The 27,298-nt window shown below is 38.2% G+C and overlaps 2 pseudogenes; both read left to right on the forward strand.

Moving 5' to 3' along the window:
• Nucleotides 1–315: 315 nt before the first annotated feature.
• Nucleotides 316–1,919, forward strand: LOC149263644 (uncharacterized; annotated as a pseudogene).
• Nucleotides 1,920–12,796: 10,877 nt separating this feature from the next.
• Nucleotides 12,797–25,591, forward strand: LOC149263645 (aspartate aminotransferase, chloroplastic-like; annotated as a pseudogene).
• Nucleotides 25,592–27,298: the final 1,707 nt, after the last annotated feature.

Genomic DNA, 27,298 nt, shown 5'->3' on the forward strand with positions numbered 1-27,298 from the left:
AAAAGTTAATAAGTCACACACAATGCTTTATTTACAGAAAATGAAATAGTAGTGGCATTTGGACTTGCACACTTTCCTAGTCTTTTTTATTTGGGGTTCATTTCTTTTCATTTTTTCTTTTGACCATTTATTTTTTCCACCGTTTGATTTTTCTTTTAGGGTATACCCTCTTTACATTTTTTAATTCTTTTGATTTTTTGATAATATGGAAACCTTTACAGCAAGGAAAGGATGAACATATTACAGAGCTCAACCAATCAATCATGAAATATGACACCTATTACTATAGGAGTATAACAGGCTCATCAGGGAACAATGAAGACAATTCTGCTTCCAATTGTAAGGCCTTGAACTCATTTATTTTGCCAAATAGAGAAGCGAGATTGTCCCAACTTTTCTTTGGAGTATCAAATTTTTCAAGATAGAATAGAAAATTGTCCAAAACATGAAGCCCAATTAATCCCGTGGCTTTATCTACTATTTCACATGATATTTATTACACTGGGCAGTGGGCTTGGGAATAGGGAGTTAAGGTCTTTCAAAAATTGTTGAGTTCTGGTAGGGAATTAGTGCAAATTAGAGCCACAATTATGCTTGGGAGAATAGAAAAAATTGCTTCAGAGGACATTTTAGAAGAAATAGTGTCACATTTGACTTCCCTTCTATGTCTTCCCTCTAGTGGTGGGTCTCCATCTATTCAAGAGACAACTACTTTTTCCTTGGGAAGGCTTGCACGCAAAGGGGATCATTTGCTTTCTATTGTTGGATATTCTGATCTATTCCCATCCTTGTAAGACTCTTGCTAGAATTTGAAGGGAGAATGGAGAGGGTGGTGGTCAAGGCTTTAAGGGCGCTTATCATATGTACACAGAGTAACCAAGTAATTTTGGCTAGGAGTGGAGCACAAGTAATAATGAATCTTATAGCTTCATCCCCTAATGATGCAAGGAAAATCGCTACAGAAATATTGACTTCATTAACACTTAAAGGACATTCAATGAGAAACAACTAGTTTGTGTGGAATCCCCATGTTAATCTAGTCAGCTAAATTAAGCAGGATTGCATCTAGTGTCAGGGAAGCTGAGGAAATTAGACAACTGGGAGTCACTAGAAGGGTTAGAAGGATGCTTATGAATGTAGGTGTTATTCCTGTTTTGATTGAGATGCTAAAATAAAATGATTTGGCTGCAAAGATTGTTGTTGTGAATGCTTTTGGAATAATATTAGCCCATGTTGATTATCTTAGGACCGTTGCTCAGGTTGGTGCCATTCCCCTCTTTGTAAAAATGCTTGAAGGAACCAATCCCCAGGGGAAAGAAAATGTTGAATATGCCTTTTGTATTTTGGCAGTTGCAGAAGAGAATGCTATAGCCATTGTGGAGCACTTAGTGAGGATACTACAAGGTTCCAATGTTGAAACAAAAGCTGCAGCAACAAATGTTGTATGGGATCTCTCTAGCTACAAACAATTTATCTCTGTTGTCAGAGCTTCAGGTGTAATCCCTCTACTTCTGAAACTGTTTGAGGATGAGAATGATGATGTTAGAAAGAAGGCATTTGGTGTTTTTGCACAATTTGGTTATGATCGTGCTGACATACTAGCATTAACAAAGGCTGGGGTCATCCCCATACTTCTTTCATTGTTGCAGAATGAATCAGAGGAGCTCAAAGACAATGCTACTGAAGCTCTGATCAATTTCCAAGGGGACCCATCATTGAGAGACATGATTTCACAAGCATTTGATGTTCCTGCATTCTAAAATATACAATAAAGACTTATGAGGATACAACAATCAGATGAGCATACCACTCACTCTCTAAGGTATATGGGGCTGGAGCAATTTACATCATAAGTCTCTCTGGTTCATAAACAGTTCTGGATGATATGAATATTTATCTTTATTCATGTTTAATGACCAATCAAGCATGTGTATAGTGAGAGACATGACTAATTGGATATTCTCTCATTCTCGAATAGAATAGGAAAACAGAACCAATCCCTTCAAAAGGCATTGTGGGATATTATATTATTCGGCCAGTTTCACTGGATTCTATTCAACACCTTTCGAAAATTTTTAATCCTTTTAAACTAAAACCATGACCAAGTCACCAAGTCACCAAAATGATCTGCAAGGGCAAAGAATTATCTTGCAATTTAGAAAATACAACTAAATTTAAGTTTCCATGAATTGTAGACAAGGATATGCACTACAAAAAAATTTAGCCATAATACAAGTTCTTGAACTACCAAAAGTAGCATGATATCTTTGCTTTGGTTCATTTCTATAGATGTGCATTCATAATTATAGAAATATTAGGATTGCATTTTCAATAGACTGCATTCTAAGGCTCCTATAGTTAATTTTACATATTGTATTTATATGACTAACATTGATGCGCATACCTACAACTCTACCCTAATCATAGTATGCAGTGTTCTTGACAAGTCATCACTGAAATATTCAACAACCATCATTGGCAAGCTCAATGGAACTAAGTTATTTCCTTGAAGTTTTGTACAATGTTCTTCAACACCAACCTAAGCACAAATAATTACGAACGTGAGGCCATTTTAGTGTGCAGGATATTAACAACAGTATCAAGGCTCTTTCCTGGCATGACCTCCATCAAAACTTTCACATCATACTCTCGTTTGTTATAATTGTCATTGTGCAATAATACATGATATGGTGGATATTTATTCCCTAATTTTCTTTTATTGTAGTGACAAGAAAATATCAAGAGACTTAGAAGATGCATCGAAGGAATTGGAAATTCTAAAGACATCATATCTATTTCAATGAAAATGAAAATAAAATTCAAGTAAAATTTTAGTCATATACACTCTAATAACCATGTCCTTCAGAGTAGATATCTTTATTTGACAAAATTTCTACATAAGACAATACAATGAAACAAGAATCTATTCATAAGTCATCATTCTATTTACTGTAGATCAAACTCTGATTCTCGACCAGGTGTAGTTTTATCAATTGTTAGCATCTCTATCAATCCAACACCTTTTCCCCATGGTGAGGTTGATCTGATTGTAGAAAACACCTCAGTTCATGCATATCCCTTTTGACTATGATATTTTGTCACCTTGGAGACTTTGCAACGTTTTTGTCTTGTGGTTGTTCTCCTCACATTGCCGTCTTTTTACATGTAGTAGCTCACACATGCTTACTTACTAACTTACCCATTAGGGAAAGCTGATTTATGTTGATATGAATAGGGATGGGGAAGAATTAATCTCGAATATATCAAACTGGCCATCACTTCTGACCCTACTTGAGAGTACAAATTCATGTTGTACATAACGAGAGGACAACTCTAGAATAGTGGGCCTCTTTCTGTTATTCCTCTTTCATTGTTGTTTGTTTCCATGACCTTTTTTTTCCTTTCCTACTTTCCATTGATTTTTAGTTGGGGAATAATTTGTGGATACCCAGTGATTGAAGGTTTGGCTGGTAGTAAACTGTGGTTGAAATTTCAAACTTTGAGATCGACCAAGTTCTAGCTAGAGAAAAATAATCTCCTCAAGGTTTTGATTCATCAGAGGGCTATGTTGGGGATATAGTTTTCATGTTGAAGGAATAAGAGTAAGAGATATTTATGTGATCACCTAGATTGACCTCAAGCTGGAAGGGAGGCAAATGCTAGGGTAACCACAAACCAAGCTTAGCCAAGTAGCTAGCCCTACTAGGTCAAGAGAGGGCTCTCTCCATAAGGATCTCAGTCAAGATGAATAGATCAGGTAAAGGATTGTAGGCTAGGTATAGTAGCTCAAAAGTTTTGATTGGATTTTTTAGAGGTTTTTTCGGATGAGGAGGAGTTGGGCAGTTCAGGTCCGGGAAATTAGGTCAGAAATGCAGAGTGTTGTATGGGGCAAGGTAGGCATAGGCTTTAGCACTCTTGGGCTTGATGGGATGAGATGTTTTGGACTGGTGAGAAGCTGAGAAGGGCATCTGAAAATCATGGATCCTTCTTGGACTACAGAAACCATGAAATGGTGAAAGGTTTCCCAAGGCAGAGCACTGATGCAATGGATTCTACCTATCAAACTTGAAAACATTCAACTAGAAGCAATGAAATGTTTGATGGCATACATAAAACATAAAAACATATAATCACAGAAGAATAAAATATACTAGAACTCCATACCACAGAGATCCCATAAAAATAGATGCAATTCTTATTAATCACCTACCAAACTGCTTACAAACGTATACAATCAAGCTCTGAGCATCCACATTGAGTACAACCAGTAAAATTATTGAGAAAATACATGATATAGGCCTAAAAACAACTAATGCTAGCCTTAGGGGTCGAATCCATGAGAGTAGGGGGAGTTGCACAAAAGACTGAACTGACAGCTAAAGGCTAGGGTGGTCAAACTGACTCATCCCTAATATGATACAAACTGATTCATTACATGCCACTTAGGCCATTCATCTGATGTATCTACCCTAGGTAACAAAAACACACTTTAATTACATCATCATTATGAATTACATCAGTGAGATATCAAAATCCCACATGTGAAAAGTACTTTCTGAGAGAAATAATGAAAAATTTGGCTGCCTGTCAAGTGCGCAGCACCAGTGTCAAACGTGCAAGGCTTGAAGGAAGTGTTCAACGCCATCTTTAGGGTGAGTTTTGACCACCTTCATGGTGTCCAAATCTAGCTCAGGATAGCTCATTGGAAAGCTTATCCTTTCGAGTTTCCAAACATACCCTTAGTTTCCAAATTGAGCTTGATTTTCCCCTCCAAAACTGCAATCTCCAAAGACTTCTCAAATGCGCAATGCTTCCCTCAGAAAATAGGCAGAAACATGATTTTTAGGTGGTTTTTCATCTTTTCCACCTAGTAGTTTTGACTTTCAAATTTGCAATCGTGTTTTTCTTGAGTGTAAATGGTCTTATAAATCCAATGGTGGTGGCCATTCCTCCAAAATATGCCCCAAAAATGTGTGCAGCTCCTTAGGCGCTGCGCGTTTGACCAAGGGACTGATACAAAAATTACTGAAGGAAGTGTGTAGCACCAAGAGGAAACACACAACACCACTTACATGTGACGTTTTGCTGATTTCCTAGTGTCCAAATTAGGCACAGGATAGCTCATTGGAAATTGTGTTGAGTCTACCTTCCGTAACATCTTGAAATTTTCAATTTGGAGTTCATTTTCCCTATCAAAAGTTCAATCTCTGAAGACTGGTCAAAATGTGCAAAATGAGGCTTCCAAATTGCAGAGTGCTATTGCAGTCAACTTTTGGATGTCTTCCGCAACTCCAAATTGAGCTCATGATAGCTCATTGGAAACCTCTGTATGTCTAGCTATGATTTGAATCATCAAGCAAGTCATTTGGTCACTCCAACTAGGAGAAATAGTGATTTTCCCAAGGTCACTCCAGAAGTGCATCAACTCTCCTGAGGAAACTGTATTTTTGACATTTCTTTAAAACCATGACACCTGTGTAAAAAGTGAAGGCAATTTTTCTTACTTGGCCTATTGTGGACAAAAAAACTCTCACTTTTTCGAAATTCTTCCCTGTTTGGTCTAAAACATAGTTTGAAGAAAAATCAGCCCTATGTGTGGCAAATGATTTGTCCCTAGGAATGACTTATTGAAAAATGATGAAGACATGATGTGTATGAGTTGGAATGGCCTCATACTCGCTGAAATGACCTCCATTATGCCTCATATACTCAGGTGTATTTCATTCCATAAACAACCCTAGCTCAATGGGTGAGAAAATTAGGGTTTAGTGGAAAATGATGATTTGGACACCCCTGGGAAAAAACAACTCCCTTTGGAATGCACTTCACCCTTTGAAACTTTACCCTTTCACTTAATTATTTCCTTTGAAAAATTTATCTTTTGATAGTTTGACATCTTTAGAACACTCAGTTAACAGCTTGGGATGGTGAAATTATTACATTTTAAAGAAATAAAATTACATAATGAAATACACATTTCTCTTTACAAATCATCTTCACATGGTGAAGGGATGTTATTTGATCACCCTTTACTTGCTGGTCTTATGTAATGGAATGGAACCTTGGCAACCCTAATGACATAATGAAACCTTGAAAAACCCTAAAGACCTAATGAGACCTTGAAGGACTGAATTTCAAGATGACATAATGACCTCGTGACTGATACAAATGGCATGATAAAAATAACTTTATGGATGATGTACAGTCAACAAGATATGAAACTATGCCAGAAAGTAATAACATTTATGGAAGTGTGATGTTTTTCGACTAGGACTACCATTAGTGACTAATTTTTTGCATGACGTAGTGGAATGATAAAATATTGATGAATCGGACCCCTAAAATGATATGAAAAGAAGATTTTTTATCGCTGATGGTAGGATGAAAATACTGACACTAACATCGGCCTTATTGGGGATGGAAGCTCCTTGGAGGTGTCAAGAACACCGTAGACCAAGTGCCTAACCATGTGGGCCAATATGGTCAGAAACGTAAATTGAAATGCATGACTGAAAACTAACGACTTGACGACACAAACTAACTTTGGAACTGACTAAACCATGCTCACTTTTGTGAGATTATTAATCACACCCTACTCTAAGTGATCCATTCCTCACCTGATCAAGTGAAATGAAACAACCAATGCAACCAAGTAATAATTCTGGCTGCTTTTTTAATTCTCCACAAGTGCTTTCTTACGACCAACAAGAGAGAACTACTGAAATGCAACTCCCATGAAAACTTGTAAACAAATCCAAATTTTCCCAGATTGAATAATATGGATGCTCTATTCGACTACAAAAATATTGCATGAGGATCTTTAAATTCATGTGCACTAGGACTTAGCTCATCCAATGAATTACTTTGTTTTTCTCCTCATACCATGAATGCAAACTTTCATCTGAGCTTTGTGACGAGACTCCTAATGAAAATGACAAAGAAACTGGCTGCCAGATCAAGTTTGTATCAATACCTTTTTCAAGCTCACAGTTAGCTAATGGATTAGGATTTTGAATGCAGAGATCATCCAACACATTAGCTATTGGATCATGAAAAACTTCAAAAGACTGTTGCAACCCATTTTATTTTTGTTCCAATGAGATTGCAAGATTTTCTACAGGCTGCTCATCCTTTATTAAAGATATACTATGTAAATTTCCCTTCAAAAATTGAAATGATTCAAAACAAAATGGTACATAATCATCTTGCATCATTTGATCATATGTTCCAACTTCCAATTCTTCATCTGCAACCGAACATTCAATGGCATTAGGGGACTACAAATCTATCTATGAGAAGTCTTGAACAAGGATTTCATTGCCCTCTAGATGGTCAAGATAAAAACTATCAACGGTTGATTTCTAATTGCACGAAAGTGGTCTCTGATGAATTGAAATGAAGTAAAACAAAGAGGAAAATATCATTCACTTACTTCAATTTTTTCTGCACTTTCCTCCTCACTTCTATAGCTGATATGCAATGGCTGATCACTATATTCAAGTTGCTAAAAATGAACTTCCTCCTTCCAGAAACCAGCTTTTGATTTGTCTACAAGACTAGCTTATGTTTGGAGAACATAATCATCATCATCATACTGATCAAACTTAGGAAAATAATCAGTATAAAACACATCGTCAAGCATACATTTCAGATTAACAAATCTCTCTTCTCCAAGATGACCTATAAAAAATTCATTATTAGATCTATGACAACTGGGATAAGAAAGGAAATGTTTTGGATTAGTGACTTGTCTTTCCTCAATTAGTGAGCCATGGTCTTGAACATCATAGTCATTCCTTGTGGTGATCTTTTGCATCTTCTCTTCCACTACACTTACCAAAATGTCGAGCTTTACCTCTAAAGATGTTGATTCCTCTAGATCTATGTTCTTCCTATCTTCTTCCTTCAACTTTTCCCTTCTGATCAACAGATTAGCCTCTACATCCACTGCACTATTTTTCATGTCTTCAAGTGTTGCAAGGTTCCATTCTCTTAGCTAAAACTCCATTTCTGGATCAAAGGCATCTAGGTAGTGCAAGAGAGCAAATCCAAGAGGAGGCCTTATACTAGCAGGCGTCGAAAAATAGATTTGGTTAAAATTGGTTGAACATTGTTGTGTTGTCTCCCCTGGCTATCTTTTTAGCTAGTTATACTCTTCTACAATCAAGAAAGGTTTTTGTATGATCACCCACTTGTCGAGGAAAACTTTGAAGAACTACTGGAAATCTGAGTTGCTCGGATCAGGCAGGGTTTCGAACCAACTCTTGACTTTACCTTGCAAAGAGAGAGCAAAAAGAATAGTATTGAAATCCTCTTCATCAACTTCAAAAAGTCCAAGAAAAGACATAAAATCAGTACATGTCTCTCAGCAGTGATGTTGTCACATTCACCATCAAATCTTGGTAGATATAGGTAATGATTTTTAGGGAAATCATGGGATATAGGAAGTAAAATCAGAGGCTTGTATCTATCTATAATTTTACAAGTATAGGAGTATATATAAAAGTTGTAGAAATATTCTTGATATCTTTAGGCTCATAAGTTTGAAGACGATCATCATAAGATTCAGAAGAAGGGTCTTGATCAAGATCAAAGGCATGCGAAAATTTTGTATTCACAATCTTTAAAGGGAAAGAATCACATGAAGGTCTAGAATATTTTCTCAAATACAGTATACTTTGTAAAGCATTCTTGGCATTCTCGAGAAACAAGAAGAAATAATTTATAAAAAACAAAGTAATGTCTTGGACGAAATTCCAGCTTGAATACCTGATATTTCCATATTGCCCTTTCATGTTTATGCTGGTGAGATTCATCCTCCAGTGGAGTCCTTAGATTTGATCTCAAAACTAATTTAGAGTTTCCGGGTGAATGATTTTGGTCTTCCGGTGTCTGATCGTTGTCAACCATCAAAAATCAGATCTAAAATTGATACATTTTACTGAGGAACATAAAATTGTGTTCCCCAGTTGAGTCACCACTATGTTATCACCTAGATTGACCTCAGGCTAAAGGGAGGCAATGCTAGGGTAACCAAAAACCAAGCTTAGCCAAGTAGCTAGCCCTGCTTGGCCAGGAGAGGGCTCTCTCCATAAGGATCTCAGTCAAGATGACTGGATCAAAAGGATTTTAGGCTAGGTATAGTAGCTCAAAAGTTTTGATTAGATTTTGTAGAGGTTTTGCCGGATCAGAAGGAGCTGGGCAGTTTAGGTCTCAGAAATTAGGTCAGAAATGTAGGGTGTTCTATGGGGCAAGGTACGCATAGGCTTTAGCATGCTTGGGCTTTATGGGGTGAGATGTTTTGGATTGGTGAGAAGCTAAGAAGGGCATGTGACAAGCATGGATCCTTCTTGGACTGCAGAAAACATGAAATGGTGAATGGCTTCCCAAGGCAGAGCACTGATGCAATGCATTCTACCTATCAAACTTGAAAAAATTCAACTAGAAGCAATGAAATGATTGATGGTATACATAAAACATAAAAACATATAATCAAGAAATAAGAAAATGTACTAGAACTCCATACCACAGGGATCCCATAAAAATAGCTGCAATTCTTATTAATCTCATGCCAAACCATTTACAAAGGTATACAATCAAGCTCTGAGCATCCACACTGAGTCCAACTAGTAAACTAACTAAGAATCTACATGATATAGGCTTGAAAAAAACTAATCCTAGCCTCAGGGTTCAAATCCATGAGAAGAGAGACAATTGCACAAAAGACTAAACTGATAGCTAAAGACTAGGGTGGTCAAAGTGACTCATCCATAATATGAAACAAACTGTTTCATTACATGCCACTTAGGCCATTAATCTCGTGTTACATCTATCCTAGGTAACAAAAACACACTTTAATTACATCATCATTATGAATTTCATCAGTGAAGAATCAAAATCCCCAACGCTTGAAGGAAGTGCGTAGCGCCATCTTCAGGGTGTGTATTGACTGCCTTCCTGGTGTCCAAATCTAGCTCAGGATAGCTCATTAGAAATCTTATCCTATCTAGTTTCGAAAAATGTCCCTAGTTTCCAAACTGAGCTTTATTTTCCCATTGAAAACTGCAATATCCCAAGACTGCTCAAATGTGCAGCGCCTCGCTCAGAAAATAGGTAGAAACATGATTTTTAGGTGGTTTTTTGCCCTTTCCACCTAGTAGTTTTGAATTTCAAATCTGGAAACATGGTTTTCTTAAGTGTAAATGGTATTTTGAATCAAATGGTGGTGGCCATTCCTCCAAAAGACTTCCCTAGGACGCTGCACATTTGACCAAGGGACTTATACAAAAATTACTGAAGGAAGTGCACAACGCCAAGAGGAAACGCATAGCGCCACTTTCAGGTCCCTTTTGCTACCTTCCTGGTGTTCCAAATAGGTGTAGGATAACTCGTCATAAATATTTTTTGAGTCCATTTTCCATAACATCTTGAATTTTTAAATTTGGAGTTCATTTGCCCTGTCAAAATATCAATCTCCCAAGACTGGTCAAAATGTGCAGAATGAGGCTGCCAAAATGCATAGTGCTCTTGTAGTAAACGTTTGGAGGTCTTCCTGAACTCCAAATTGAGCTTGTGATAGCTCATTGGAAACATATATGTGTCTATTTATCATTTTACTCATCCCAAAAGTCATGTAGTCACTCCAGCTAGGAGAAATATTGGTTTTCCCAAGGTCACTCTAGAAGTGCATCAACTCTCCTGTGGCAACTATATTTTTGACATTTCTCTAAAACCATGACACCTGTGTAAAAAGTGAAGGAAGTTTTTATTCCTTGGCCTGTTATGGACAAACAATCTCTCACCTTTTCCAAATTCTTCACTATTTGGTCTAAAACATAGTTTGAAGAAAACCTGGCCCTATGTGTGGCAAATGATTTGTCCCTTGGAATGACTTATTGAAAAATGATGAAGATATGATGTGTATGAGTTGGAATGGCCTCATACTCGCTGAAGTAACTTCCATGATGCCTCATATACTTAGATGTCTCTGATTCCATAACCAACCCTAGCTCAATGGGTGAGAAAATTAGGGTTTAGTGCTTGTGGAAAATAATGATTTGGACACCCTTGGGAAAAAACAACTCCCTTTGGAATGCACTTCATGTTTTGAAACTTTACCCTTTCACTTGACTATTTCCTTTGAAAAATTCATATTTTGATGGTCTAGCATCTTTGGAACACTGAGTTAACTGCTTGGGATGGTGAAATTATTACATTTGAAAGACATAAAATTACATAATGAAATAAGAATTTCTATTTACAAATCATCTTCACATGGTGAAGGGATGTTATTTGACCACCCTTTACTTGCTAGTCTTAATATGCAATGGAATGGAACCTTGGAAACCCTAATGACCTAATAAAACCTTGAAAAACCCTAAAGACCTAATGAGACCTTGAAGGATTGAATTTCAAGATGACATGATGAACTCATGACTGATACAAATGGCATGATAAAAATAACAAGATATGAAACTATGCCAGCAAGTAATCACATTTAGGGAAGAGGGATGTTTTTGGACTAGGACTACCATCATGACTAATTTTTCACATGACCTAGTGGAATGATAAAAAATTGCTAAATCGGACCCCTAAAATGATATGAAGAGAGGATTTTTGATCATTGATGGCAGGATGCAAATACTGACACTAACAATTTCTATGCCATAGTTTAAACAAACCAACAAGGGCAACATCTCCAATTATTTTTCCATTCTTGTCTTTTAGTTGGAGATCCTTCGATAATGATATCAGAAATTATTTATGTTTTTGACTAATATGATTATAATCATTGAGATTTTTCATGTATAGCTATTTTTGGCTTCTTACACACTAAGTTTGTTTATCTTATTATCATGTAACTAGATATTTGATAAGGCCTCTAACATAATAGGAGTTGATGGAAAACTACAATTTTAACCATATGAATTAAATCTTTATATCTATATTTGTATTTATATCTTTATTTATTGATATGTGTCTTCATCTTTCGTATTCAACCAGAAGCAAATTAGACTTTGAGTTAAAGTTTGTAAACCTTCCCTCAAAGACTCTGTTAGTAGTAAAATATATCATAGGGAATTGTAAAATGTATGGGTTAATGCCATCTTCCAGTTTTAAAAATAGCATTTACTCCATGTGGTGTGGTTGGGATGGTGACTATTATGCCATGGTAATAGCATAGGTCTTGTCTTGTTACAAGTTGATTGGCTCTTATAGAGTAGACTCAGGACTGCATTACCTGCATTCATAATCACTCAGTCAAATATAAAACATTGGTAAAGTCTCATGGAAAAAGAATGTCATGAAATCTATTTAAGGTACCTCGCGTAAGATGATTTCTTAAACAATGCAAATCCTAGTCATGAATAAAAAAGTGAATTTAAGATACTTGCGATTAAAAAGATTATTCTATCATGATAAAATCAGTTATCAATGAAGACATTGGTTGAGGTGATCAAAGTCAAACTGATCAGTGATAGGAAATGATTTTGCTTGGAAGTGATATTCGAAATTTATCTTTGCTGGTTTCTGAGTTATATTATTTCAAATTAGTAGTATTTTTAAAATTATTCTTAATTAAGAAAGAAATATAAGACCTGCAATGTATCTGAGGTTCTTGAATGAATTTCTTAAACATGTAATTGTATTTCCATATCTATTGATTTAAATGCATTGCTTCCACCAACTATATTTTCCATAGTATATTGATATAAAGCAAGTTTAATTGAAATTTGTTCCCATGGGTGGAGTTTTTCCCTAATAGAATGATTTTCTGTACAGATTGTGAGCAGAATTAACATGGCTATTGCAACAGATGTCTCTCGCTTTGAAGGAGTGACAATGGCACCTCCAGATCCAATTCTGGGTGTTTTAGAATCCTTTAAAACAAATAAGTGATTTGAAGCTTAATCTTGGTATTGGAGCTTACAAAACATAAGATCTTCTATCCTTTGTTCTCAATGTGGTGAAAAGGTGTCATTGAATTCTTTTTCTTTTAGCTAATATGCATTGAATAGTATAAAGGTTTTGAGGTCTTTATCTTAGTTTATAGAATTTTGAGGGCTCTTTTAGATTTATATTATCAATTGGAATCCTTCTTATCACTGCTTCTATTTTGCAGGCAGAGAATCTGATGTTGGAGAAGGGAGACAATGAAGAGGTATGCATGTGGTTTTAGTGAAGAAACTATTGCACCCTTTCCATGGGAATCATTTTAAGTTTTTACATATTTGACATTATCTTGTTATGCTTTGTCTACAGTACCTCCCTATTGAAGGTTTGGCTACTTTTAAGAAGGCTATTGTGGAATTGTTGGTGGGAGCTAACAATAATGCAACCAAGAAAGGACTATATGTTGTCTCTGAATTATTGTGGACAGAGTAGGGTGGGTGTGGCAAGGTGAGATGAGTGGCACAATATTTTCCCTTATACAGACTATGTTAGGAAAAGGATATTTGTATCTCTGTAGATCACCTAAGAGATGGTAGGGAAGGTTTGTATCATAGAGCACGTTTTTCAGATTGGCATTATAGCGCTTTTACGATGTGTGTTTTAGGATGATGATATTTTGTGCTTGTGTATGTAAAATTAAATTTACATAATACCCTGTTGATGCTTATGCAGGTGGCTATTATCCAAGGCCTTTTAGGAACTGGTTCTCTTTGCCTCACTGCTACCTTTATTGAAAGATATTTTCCTGGAGCACAAGTCTTGATTTCTTCTACAACTTGGGGTAATTATTAGATTTTTTATTCTGAGCTCTATGTAACGTATTTAGAGTTGTGATACTGAACTCTAAGTTATATATTTAGATTTGTGATACTGAACTCTATGTTATGTATTTAGAGTTGTCATGCCCATCTTACAATTGAACATTTTAATCATTTTGATGCAAACTAATATTTTATCTATTTGAAGCTATTTGATTCTAGTTTGATTTTGACCAAGGAATCACAATAAAATTTTCAATGATGTTGGGGTTCCATGGTCAGAATACAGATACTATGATCATAGAACTATAGGACTATATTTGAAGGGGTGATTACAAACATCGAGGTAAGAAACATTTTTGTTCTTGGATACTTTCACAGAGATATGATAGGTAAATGCACTATTAATCTTTTGTTAGTAGAGGAGACTGATAGTTTCTCAACATCCTTTAGCTTGCACCCAGTGCTTCTTCAAGGTTGTGCTTACAATTCAAATGGAATTGATCTCACTCCTGAGTAGTGGGAGAAGATTGTTGATTTCATTCAGGAAAATAATCTTACTGCTTTCTTTGATGTTTCTTATCAGGTTATTGATGATATGGGGGTTATGTTTACAACCTTTATATTGTGAATCACTCATTTCATATTACTTTGTTCTTTCATTTGTTTACATTTTTCTATATTGACAAGTCTTATTTTGTTTTTTGAAAATAATTTTTTAGTTTTTACTGGTTCTTCATTTTCAAATATTTATGATTGCATTGCAAGTTCCCTCATAATTTGATTATCAATATGAGAATAATCATAATATCATCAACTTGTTGATTCCAGGATGCAAGATTTTACCAAGAATTTGTATGATTACCAAGATGCAAGAGTCTATCAAGACTATGTACCATACTAAATTGTAGGGTGACATTGGAACCAGTAACATAGGAAACACTATAAATTGTACTATTATTGACATGCATTTGATAGTAATCTAGGTTGTCATAACATACTATGACACTAGCCAGTGGAAATAAGGGGTTCATATGGGTTGGATTATTGTTAATCCACCTATTCTCCAACCTTGACCTTGTCATGCAATTGAGAAAGGAACAGTTTCACTTGAGAGAGTATGCAGGTTGCAGGTTTTCTTGGAGATCCCCTTGGAAAGAGTTGTGAATGTCAGCTCCAGATATGACAATAGATCTTTAAGAAGGTCTCTGAACTTCTTGCATCAAGACGGGAGGCCACAAAAGATCTAATGTGCCACATCATGTCCAAAGTGTTTTACCATTAGGTAAGTGTCTCGTGTTCCTAGGATCATTCAACAAAAAATTTGAGGGAGGGATGCCTTCCAGACCCTTTCCTTTGTCCTCTTGTCATGCCTCCTCATCTAGCCTAGCAACCTCATGTAGGCTTCTTGAGTGATTGTAGTTGAAGGATGAATGTGGGTGTCTATTGCCCACTTTGAAATAAGGAGGATTTCCTTTCCCAAAGACTGACTTCTAAATGTCTTCATCAATATCTTCTCCATTGTTTGAGCTCGGGGGAACCCTTCTTTCCTTAGGGTAACCTACAGTTCCGCAACTTGAAAATCTCTTTCCATAGACACTGGGGGTAGACCCCACTTCTTAATCAATTTAGGTCTGGCTTCATAGATGAGGATTGGGATATGCTTGTCCATGGATGTGGGAGGGTGAGTCAAAATATAAGCAAAGGATAAGATCAAACCCATGACCAACATTAGCCAAGAAACTTCAACCACCAAACAGAGATAAGTGAAGGAAAAAACCAACTGCAGTGAAATAAGAAAGGCATGGTATGTTGGCTTACATGCTGAAAAATAAAACTTGTTCATGTTGTTCTCCATAGATGAGGTCTATTGTTACATGTTATAATTTGATTACTGTTAGGGAGGTAGGTGTGGGGAGGGTATCTTCAACCTTAAAGCATATCAAATAATAATGAGGTGGAAGCCTTGGAATTATACAAAGGTCTCTTAATCTTAAAATATAAAGGGGTCCATATAGTTACAATGGTGGGGACCCCTCAATAATTCAAACATCAATGTATCAAAAGGATTTTAAAGAATTTCAGTCTATATAGGCTAGCACAAAGAATTCTAGTAGTGGTTAAATACTTTGAAAATATTTGAATTTTTTAGTGTCCCATGAAAGCAAAACAAGGTCATGGACAAGTAGGCTGATAGGAGAACTAGGTTACAGATGGGTGTGTGATTCAAATGGGGCCATACTATCCATCTATCCCCATGAATTCATTTGAATCTTAGGGCGAGACCTCATTTAAACACACATAACATCTTGTAAAGTTTGACACGGTAGTAAGTTAATACATCAATATCACCCCTTGTTGTTCTTCCTCACAACTTTTTCATAGGTGTTTATGAAGGCTACATTGGAGGAGTCAAGTGCCACTTGTGGGTTTATTTGGCTAGGAATTGGGATAAGGACTGCATTATGCTCCCTTCATTTGGGCTTTGACCCCCTCTCTAAGTGCAAGAAATGAGCATGTGGGCTTGTTCGATAGGGAATTGGGACTTTGTTTGACTTTTTTGTCTCTAATTTAGACTTTGACCTTTGGCATGAGCAATGGAGATAAAATGATGGTTTACTATTTGTTCAGATTGTTGGGACTGTGACAATGGCTCACCACCATTGCAAGAATGTTTCTTGTGAATTTTCTGAGCATGGTAGGGTAAAAAAGGAGTGAAGCACATGAAAAAGAAATAGTTGAGGTGTAGTGTAGTATGATGAATTCCACCATTCTTTGATAGAATGTTATGATGTTATCCTTCACACTCAGGTTCTATTCTTGCAAGTGACATGACAAAACTTTGAGCTTCACAGAATTTGGTTTACCTTGTGTAACATCCTCAAAATGAATGTTATAGACATTTTTGTGCCTTACAGCATTGAGCATGAAATGTCCATAATCTAAGGGATCCAAAGTCCCTAAACATGTTGTTCCTACCCCTAGAGGAACAAGGCTAACTAACCACAGCAATTCACAGAAGTTCTCCACCTGAAACCACTCAAAAACAAGTCAATTCAGGATCATGTCAACTGCTCCACTGAGCATCTGCGCTAAATGTCAACTGCTACACTGGCTACCTGCGTTGAATGTCAACTCCAACACTAGCTACCTGCACTCAGCGAGTTTGGACAAGTGGCAGGCTCATTCCTCAATGTGTCAATGCTCAGGAAGCTTCCAAAATAAAACTTGCCTCAGGGAATTCGACTGGTGATGAGTAAGAGGTTCCAAATCTCCAAGTGGAAGCAAGAACCTCCAAGTGGACTCAAGAACTGAGAGAGGGAGAGGACACTAGTCAGATCTCAAGCTGACTCATCCTCTCTCCAAAATAACTATATATAGATCTCTCCTCCATGAGATCTGGAGGCTGGAATTTTGTTATTGCAAAGAATTGCCGTTGGTTTGAAACTGGAAACATTCGGTGCTTAATGCTTTGAAGGGAGTTGAAGAAGGAATTCTATTCTGCTGGGAAGGAGATGCTGGATTGGAGCCCTCTAGGTTGTATCTCTTCCTGAACCTTGTTATCAATCAATAAAGCTATCTTGGTTTTCTCCTATATACTGGTGTATTTGTATGATTGCATTAGTGTATTTGATTTACTTCTAATCCTGAATCATTTGTGAATATGAATATCTGCCTTTGTGTTGTGTTCTTCTCTTGTCGCAAGTAGCTGTTCTCTTGTCACAGGTAGCTGTTCTCTTGTGATCTCGTGGGAATCAAGTAGCTGTTCTCTTGAGCAAGCGAGGAGGCAAGTAGCTATGAACACCCAAAGAGAAGAGGATCTAGATCGAGGGACAAACGAAAGACAACGGTAAGTCTATCGATCTCCCCTCTTTCACATTTCACAAAGGAAGAAATCAGAATAGTTGTATCTGTTTGTTGCTAAGGCACTGTCACACCTTAGGTGGATAGGATCGTCCTGCATAGGCATTTTTCCCCACAACAAATTGGCGACTCCGCTGGGGAGATTTCTTTAGTCATTTTATTTGTGTTTACATCATTGTTTGCTTCATAGACTCAACAGCAATAATCGAATTGCTTCTGCAAAGTAGACTGTTGCTGCCTTGATCCTTCACTGGATTTTGTCTATGATCTAAAAAATGGACTCACAAATGACTTGATGATCCTTTGTGATAGTCTTTAGTACCCTCTCAAAGCATCCCTTTGATTATACCTTGCTTGTGTTTCTGATTTGGCCTGAAACAATTGATTTTTAAGCATTTTATGACCCAGAACCCAGGGGAAATGAGAGTTTCTCCTTCAGCGCAGACACTGTGAAGGCAGTTTTCATTTCAACGCAGGTCCCGTGAAGGCTACCTGCGCTGAATGTCAAACCCACAGTGTTGGACTTGCGCTGAACCAGTTTAGCCTTGTGCAACTGGGGTTCTCTGCTGTCTGTTGCCCTGTTTTGATCTCTGTTTTTTGCAGCCTTTAACCAGCATAGGTACCAGTCTGATAACTCCTTTTCTTTGCTTAGATTCTGCCTCCTTTTGTACAAAAAGACTGTGAGTGTTTTTATGTGTTTTTACGTCATTTACAGTTTTCCTTTGCATGAGTGAAATAATCATCCTGTAGCCCTTGATTCAGATCTGATTGACTGTGATCTTAGGAGAGAGTTCATTGGCTGTTTACAGTTGATTATCATTTGCTTTTGCTTATTGGTTTGAGTTTGTCTCTTTTAAGTGTCGAAACAGGTATTCATTTCGAAAGTCGCAGGTGATTGTAATCTCTTCTACCCTTGTTGTTTTCGAAAAGGTAAACTTGTTTCTATCTGTCGTTTAAAAGCAAATTCAAAGTTGTACAAAAAGCTTTCTTTGTAGGCATCTATACTAAGAAAGCGAAAAACAAACACCTGCATTGTGCATTTTCATTTTGATAAGTTTGCATGATTGATTTAGGGAAGAGTGCATTAGAGTGTGCTGATTGCTCTTTGAGAAAAGATAGTGTCTTTCTTTTCCCTTAGTAGCTAGGATTTTCAAAGTTGAAAAGATAATAAAGCTTGCTTATCATCTTAGACTGCATTTAGGAATTGTACCATACATCTCGTGGTGATCCTGAAAGGCAAACTTCTAAAAAGATCAACTTAAAATAAACTGAATGAACCTAACAACGCTTTGCAACATAACGCACAACATAGAGGTCTAGGCTAGAGACGTGTTTCGACGTCGTTAAGCCTAGTGACTGTCGATCTCGCGGAAGGTGGGTGATTCCTCCTGAGGGACGACAGCGCTAGTATGGATTGTGCTCCCACGTACCGTCCCGTATATATTGGGAGACCCCTATAGGCATATATCCTTTATCCTTAGGAAGCCGTGTCGGCCGCCCTACTGATCGCAATGCAGTGAACACAACATTCACAAAGATCGACCGCCCGTACCTTAAAAAGTATTCTGCGATTTTGCGAAAAGTTTGGCACACCCTCTGCCTAGATCTCTAGAGAAGTTTCTTTTGGCCTTTTTCAGACTCTATAACAGAAAACGTCCATCCGAGCATTTGTCACTTCGGGCTCGTTAAAACATCGAAGGAGAGTAGAGTCATCTTTAGATTTTTCTCGACTCTTTAAAAGTGAAAAAGCAAGTTGTGTCTAAAGCATCGTTAACAATTTATTTTAAACGGAACAATCACCCTTTAATCCTGCGTTGATCTTTAGGTTGAAAAGATGGAGCACACCAATCAAGGAATTCCTCTTGGTGGAAATCCTAGTCCCTTCTCCTCTTGGGGAGATGTTGGTGCGCCCCACATGGCCACATTGTCGCTTCCAGGACTGACAATTGGCCTACCAGTCTGGCTCTTTTCAACCAATGTCATTCAGAATACCACCATTCCTGAACAGTCGAGTCAACAGTTAGATCAGACAAGAGTTGCCTCCCAGCCTTCCACTTCATCTTCCTCCCCTCCTTCCTCTTCGCTTGACGGAACTGGTCGAATAAAAAACCGGGTTCCTAAGGAGAAGAAGGAGCCTAAGGCGACTGGGGGCAAACAAGTGTCATTTAACAAAAATCCACACACAGCACTCATAAGGCCTAAATCGCCATGCGTCATATGCAAGGGAGACCACTTCCATAGAGATTGTCCCTGTATCCCTCGGATACTAAGGGACTGGTCCCCCCGTTTGCACAATTCGGTAGCATCGACCTCTGATAGCCATGTCGACTGCTCACCATCAACTAGTGGGAGTGAAGCCCCAGGACAGAGCAGGAAAGCTAGATTTCCCTGCAGACTGTGTGAAGGCGATCACGCCATCCACCGTTTTCCCTTCTTAGATGAGGCAAAAAGAGTTCTGGAAGATCGCCCGATTTTACGAGCGCATCTCCCTCCTGGATATCAAAGACTCCTGCCAAGTCTCTCACTAGTTGAAAACCCGGCTGACCCGCCCAAGTGGTCAACCGAAGCACCTGTCATTGAAGAGGAACCGTCTGAATCCATACCTGACGAAATTCGAAAGGTTGAAATGGCAGTTGACCCGGTTTTTCCTTCAGAGGATCTATCTTCGAATGACACCATCACAGAAGAGAATAAAGATGACACCGTCCAAATTCTCTTCATCAGCACTGACTCCGATGATCAAGGGGGCAATGCCACCATTCCTTTATCGCAGGAAGGAAGTTCATCAGAGCGCTATCCGGCCGTATACTCGGTCCCACCACCAAGCAACCTGGTTGTGTCCTTCGACTGGAACCAACTAGGCAGACCCCGCTTGCCAGCTAGCATACCATTCATAATCATTGTCCAAATATACAGAATGGTAATGGCTGGTACAGTTATTGATGAAGGGGCATATGTGAGTATCCTTTCCTCTATTGCTTGGAAAGCGCTTGGTTCGCCTGCGCTTTTGCCTGAAATGAGAAATCTATCAGGCTTTGATAAGGGAACCAATCGACTTTTAGGGATCCTCCCCAATGTGCCCATAACATTGAAAGGGAAGACCATTCAAATGAATGTGATGGTCGTTCAAGGACCCTTGGATTATAACCTACTCCTTGGACGAGACTACATATATTGCATGGGAGCCATCGTCTCATCACTCTTTAGAGTAATGTGTTTTCCGCATGAAGGAAGAATGGTCAAGCTCGTGGACCAACTTTCATTCCCCAGATCACGCATCGCAAGTAGTGATGAACCATCCCTAAATGGTCTATTCACGCAAGAAGTGTCTCAACCCATGGTCCGTCCTCCTGATGAGCGCGAGTAATCCAGGAGGATATGACTGGAACCCAGGGGGCATGCGTCCTGGCCTGCTTCGACAGGGAAACTTTGGGTATAGGGTAGGTTTCCGCGGGAGAATATGACTAGTCCGTACCCCGTCCGTAGAGGAAGAGGGGTTGTTCTAGAATAAGATTCTTTTGTCAAAGTTATGTGAGTCGGTGGTCGCTGTCGCTCACCGATGGTAGACATCGCCGAAGAAGTGTTTTATTCGTAGCCGCGAACGAAACAATCTTTGGGTAACCTGAAAGAGGTAGGCCTCTCTCGGCAAGTCAAATGTTTTGGCGGAAGAAGTAGAGGTAACCTTGAAATTGTACTTTATGCTTGGGGGCATGCAAACCTTTTGGAGTGCAAGCAAGGGGCGGCTATTTATTTTTTAAGTTTTTAGGACCTCTAACCCTTTAAACTCGTAGGATTAGTCGTTTCCGAACTTGCCTAAAGAAAGGATCCGGGGCAAAGCTTACGTGAGATGAAGCTCCATAAAAAATAACATCTCCAATGAGACACTCTTATCATATGACTGGTATAAACGAGCAGTTTTAGCATAAAGTTAATGCTCGTTAAAAAATAAACGCAAGATCCGAGCAGTTTTAGCACATAGTTCATGCTCGTTAAAAAATAAACATAAGTTCGAGCAGTGTTTTGGCACATTCAAGCTCGTTAAAAAATGAACCTATTCCGGTAAATAACCATTGCGTATGTAACCTTATCTGCCATAAAAGCCTTGGTCGTATTTGCACCGTCACCTCCACTTTTCATTTGGCCGATCGTTTACCTCCATTTGATTGTTTACCCATTTTGAGGAACAACTGCGAAGAGTGATTTCACCTAGCCATCCTTGTGACACTGCCGTGATTGGAAAATTCCAACCTGTACCTGGAATCAACTGCTAACCCTGTTCATCACTCGTTCCTCAGAAGACGAGTCTTCTTTAAGCTCTTTTCAACTGACTCGTAAAATATGAAAAGATTGCCGAGTTTTGGCCTTCCAGCTCGTTAAAACGACCGGAAGTGCTATCCCTCCTCTAGATTTTAATCTTTTTGGACCTGAGGGATTATTGCACAAAAAGATCGAGCGCTTGTTTTGTTCGGCTCGTTAAAACTATCGAAAACTCATCCCTTCTATATTGTTTTATACCTTTTCGGACTTAAGGGATTAGATGATGAAGAAGGACTTTTGGAGTTAACTTTACGTACCTTTTCAGACTCTCTAAAAATGAAAAGGACCGAGTTATCCTTGTCGTTAGACTCATTAAACCACTAAATAGCGACAAACTTGTCTTTAGACGAGAACGAGTTTCACTATCGCTAGACTCGTTAAAACATAGCGATGGGCTTGCCCGAAGGGCAGGTTATAGAACAAGAATATGTTATCCTCCTCAAGCTTGACAAAAATAAAGAGGTACTGGTCAACAATGACTGGGGAAAAATTGGGAGAAAATCAAGAAAACTTTGATGGTAGTAGGTCGCTCTTGAACATGACACTTTTCATCCGTACCACAATCGGGTTGGGTTGTCTCATTCACCAGTCACATCACCATGGTCTCACCATACCATCCATATTTGGGGTAATGCTACCGATCCATCGCATCAGTGTCGCCATATGTTCAAGAGAAGTCGTTCAGAAAGAGTCAGCCGGGTCCCATCCACTGCCATACATTATCCTTCATCCATTCATGACCGCCACCCTGAATCATATGTCACAAATCGTTTTCACCTCCATTAAAATCATTAGCTCCGTTCCATGTCACTGATGTGGGATTCATCAAGGCCCTCCTTTGACGGATCGCTTCTTGTCGACATCAGCTCATTATCCAAAAGGTTGATCTAGGAACAACCCCTTCAGTACTTTGAAGCTTGCATGCCTCAATGGCAAGTTTCTCACTTCCGGCGACAGGTATACATCAATAACCTTTGACCAGAAGATTTTGCGTGGTGTTCGATGCCAAGTCCTTTATTCACACCACGTGAATTGTACTGCAGTACCTTGAGGGTCATTATCATTATCGGTGATTCCTCTCGCGCTTGTTAACGGTTGACATCATTGACCGGTAATCAAGCGATGTCTTTCCATGTTCGACTTCAGCGCAATTCTCACATGGATCGACTTGTACTTAGAGTGAATATCGAACGAGTTTGAAGACCCCGGATCTAGTTTCATCCATCCGAGCTGCGATATATATTTAGTAAAGATAAAGACATTTGACATGTACATCATTGCAGCAGATGATCATCCTACTCAAAGGATGATAATTTCGCCAAAATTATCAGTCTACCATCAGACGATCGTCTGTTCTATGTACAAAAATGAATTTATAAAGCTGAGCATGGGAATGCCCACCTCAGCTAGATCATGAAAGCAGTATGAATCATAATGTATTGTATTGTATCTTATTACAGGCCTCCTCCCAGCAAATGGATGAACTTCAGACCCTCCTGGATAAAGCATTTCACCCGATAAACGGCCTCATACTTTAGGGGGCAACTGTTATAGACATTTTTGTGCCTTACAGTATTGAGCATGAAATGTCCTTAATCTAAGGGATCCAAATTCCCTTAACATGTTGTTCCTACCCCTAGAGGAAGAAGGCTAACTAACCACAGCAATTCACAGAAGTTCTCCACCTGAAACCACTCAAAAACAAGTCAATTCAGGATCATGTCAACTGCTCCACTGAGCATCTGCGCTGAATGTCAACTGCTACACTGGCTACCTGCGTTGAATGTCAACTCCAACACTAGCTACCTACGCTGAGCGAGTTTGGACAAGTGGCAAGCTCATTCCTCAATGTGTCAATACTCAAGAAGCTTCCAAAATGACACTTGCCTCAGGGAATTCGACTGGTGATGAGTTAGAGGTTCCAAATCTCCAAGTGGAAGCAAGAACCTCCAAGTGGACTCAAGAACTGAGAGAGGGAGAGGACACTAGTCAGATCTCAAGCTGACTCATCCTCTCTCCAAAATAACTATATATAGATCTCTCCTCCATGAGATCTGGAGGCTGGAATTTTGTTATTGCAAAGAATTGCTGTTGGTTTGAGACTGGAAACATTGGGTGCTTAATGCTTTGAAGGGAGCTGAAGAAGGAATTCTATTCTGCTGGGAAGGAGATACTGGATTGGAGCCCTCTGGGTTGTATCTCTTCCTGAACCTTGTTATCAATCAATAAAGCTATCTTGGTTTTCTCCTATATACTGGTGTATTTGTATGATTGCATTAATGTATTTGATTTACTTCTAATCCTGAATCATTTGTGAATATGAATATCTGCCTTTGTGTTGTGTTCTTCTCTTGTCCCAAGTAGCTGTTCTCTTGTCTCAAGTAGCTGTTCTCTTGTCACAGGTAGCTGTTCTCTTGTGATCTCGTGGGAATCAAGTAACTGTTCTCTTGAGCAAGCGAGGAGGCAAGTAGCTGTGAACACCCAAAGAGAAGAGGATCTAGATCGAGGGACAAACGGAAGACAACGGTAAGTCTATCGATCTCCCCTCTTTCACATTTCACAAAGGAAGAAATCAGAATAGTTGTATCTGTTTGTTGCTAAGGCACTGTCACACCTTAGGTGGATAGGATCGTCCTGCATAGGCATTTTTCCCCACAACAATGAAGGAAAATTTCTAGTGGGTTACTTTGAGAAATACATTACGTGGAAAAGAAAATGGAAGGAAGAGAATGAGAAGCATTTTCTGAAAAAAATTATGTTAGGGACTGTTGTGCAATGGACACAACAATCACATGTTGGAAATATGGGATTGTCAAAAAAGTGATGCATTCAATGGGATTCAATACAGGAATTATTTGGAGTTAAATGGACATCTATGGTTTCTACAACATATGGTTCGAAGAATTGTGGCCCATTTTGATTTACCTCTAGAAATTGTCATATCCCCCTCTTGAAGATTCAAGTCCATTTGTGGCTATATCGTTGGTCATTTGGAGAATTGTAGGGGTATTCAGCTTGTTCAAAATCTGGTAATGGTTGAAAGTACATATAAGGTCAGCCTTGTTGCTGCAATCGGGAAAGAGAGGCACTTGGAGGGCTATTGGAAGTGAGCCAAAGGAGGAGAAATAAGAAGATGCCTGTAGTATGCATGGAAACTAGTATTTTTCTTTTCCATTTTTATATATGTAAGGAAATACACTTGTAAGGCCCTTAGAGGTTGGATCAGGGAAGATTGAGTATATGGTTTGAAGGATTATAATTTTGGATTTTGGACATTCGGTTATGGATACTACTTTTATTTTTTGTATTACAAAGATGTTTGGTTTGACTGCAACATTTTCTTATAAAAATATATATTTTATTATGAAAAAATATAATTTGATTACTATTGTGATGCTTGTATGTGTTCTTAGAGAACCTAGATGTGTCTTAGTATTTGATGTAGTAATGAACTAAAAATTTCTTCTGAAAGAGATTATTTTCATGATTCAAAATTGAGATTTTACTTGAATTTGCAGGGATTTGCAAGTGGCAGTCTTGATCAGGATGCATCATTTGTGAGGTTGTTTGTAGCTCATGGGATGGAAGTTCCTGTTGCTCAGTCCTACAACAAGAACTCAGGTTTTTATGCAAAACGAATAGGAGCTATCAATGTTGTGTGCTCCTCATTAGATGCAACAACTAGGTATCACTTGTAAATTGGGGATTTTTATTTTTCCCATTGGGTGTTTATATTGCTCCTAGATATTTAGCAATTGTTTAAATGGATAATACAGTTGATTCAATTTTAGCTAGTTTTAGTTTGGATATTTTTTAGGATGTAAATGAATATGAAAGAAGAAAATCAAGTGGGTATTCAGCATGTTCAAAATATGGTAATGGCTGAAAGTACATATAAGGTCAGCCTTGTTGCTGCAATCGGGAAAGAGAGGCACTTGGAGGGTTGTTGAAAGTGAGCCAAAGGAGAAGAAATAATCATATGCCTGTAGTATGCATGGAAACTAGTATTTTTCTTTTCCAGTTTTATATATGTAAGGAAATACACTTGTAAGGCCACTAGAGGTTGGATCAGGGAAGATTGACCATATGGTTTGAGGGACTATAATTTTTCATTTTGGACATTCGGCTATGGCTACCACTTTTCTTTTTTGTATTACTAAGATGTTTGGCTTGACTGCAACATTTTCTTATAAAAAATATATTTATTGTGAAAAGAATATAATTTGATTACTATTGTGGTGCTTTTATGTGTTCTTAGCCAACTTTGATGTGTCTAGTAGTATTTCATGCAGTAATGAACTAAAAAATTGGTCTGAAAGAGCTTATTTTCATGATTCAAATTTGACATTTTACTTGAATTTGCAGGGATTTTCAAGGGGTAGTCTTGATTAGGATGCATCATCTGTGAGGCTATTTGTAGCTCGTGGGATGGAAGTTTATGTTGCCTAGTCCTACAACAAGAACTTGGGTTTCTATTCAGAGGGAATAGGAGCTATCAATGTTGTGTGCTCCTCATTAGATGCAGCAACTAGGTATCACTAGTAAATTGGGGTGCATTCCTCTCAGGAAGATATGGTGTAATAAAGGTGACACAATCGAGACATATTTATGCTTGCATCATCTACCTAAACAATTTGAGAACCCCTATACCTCATCCATGTTGAGCAGATCCAGTAGTTATTGCATTTCATGAAACCACATTTCTCTCAAGCATGTCCTCAAAAACCTTTAGTGAATCCTCTACATCCCCACATTTTTTATACATGTCAACAAGGGCACTCCCCATGATAACTCTTGATCCAAATCTAGGTATAAAGTGGGAATGGACCTCCTTACCTTATTGTAGCACTGCATGTTTAGCACACACATCAAAAACACTACCCAAAGTGAACTGGTCCTACTTTATCCTGATACATGTCAACATGTCCTAGTACATACTAGAAGAATTAAATTATTTTGGAGCAGAGACACTACACCTTTTCATCTGTGAAACCATGAAACCATTAGATCTAAAGAATGCGTAGAGAAAATATGATCCAAGCTATAAATAGGGTAGGAAAGGAAGGAAATAAGGGAGTAATAGGGGAAATCCTTTGCTTCCCATTTGAATTTCGGGAGGTTACTTGGCAATTTGTAACCTCATAGCATTAATGTAAGGACGTTGACTGTGGGACAGAGACATAATGGATATGGTGGAAGGGTTAGGATGAAAATGGTTTCGAGGGTGTTAGATTGCCAGAGGTGGCAAAAAAAATGGTAGGAAAGAAGTCTATTTTATCTTATAGATAAACTATGCCGAAAGTAAGGCATGTCATCGTTGTTTTTAGGAGATCTTTTAGTGGAAAACTAGTAAATGCTAAAAGTGCTACTTGAGGTACTGCAACACTTAATAAAGATCCCACTCA

Source organism: Pinus tabuliformis, chromosome 6, assembly GCF_031772625.1.
Source record: "Pinus tabuliformis cultivar Carrire ecotype Pingquan chromosome 6, CPIR1, whole genome shotgun sequence".
NCBI classification, from domain to species: domain Eukaryota; kingdom Viridiplantae; phylum Streptophyta; class Pinopsida; order Pinales; family Pinaceae; genus Pinus; species Pinus tabuliformis.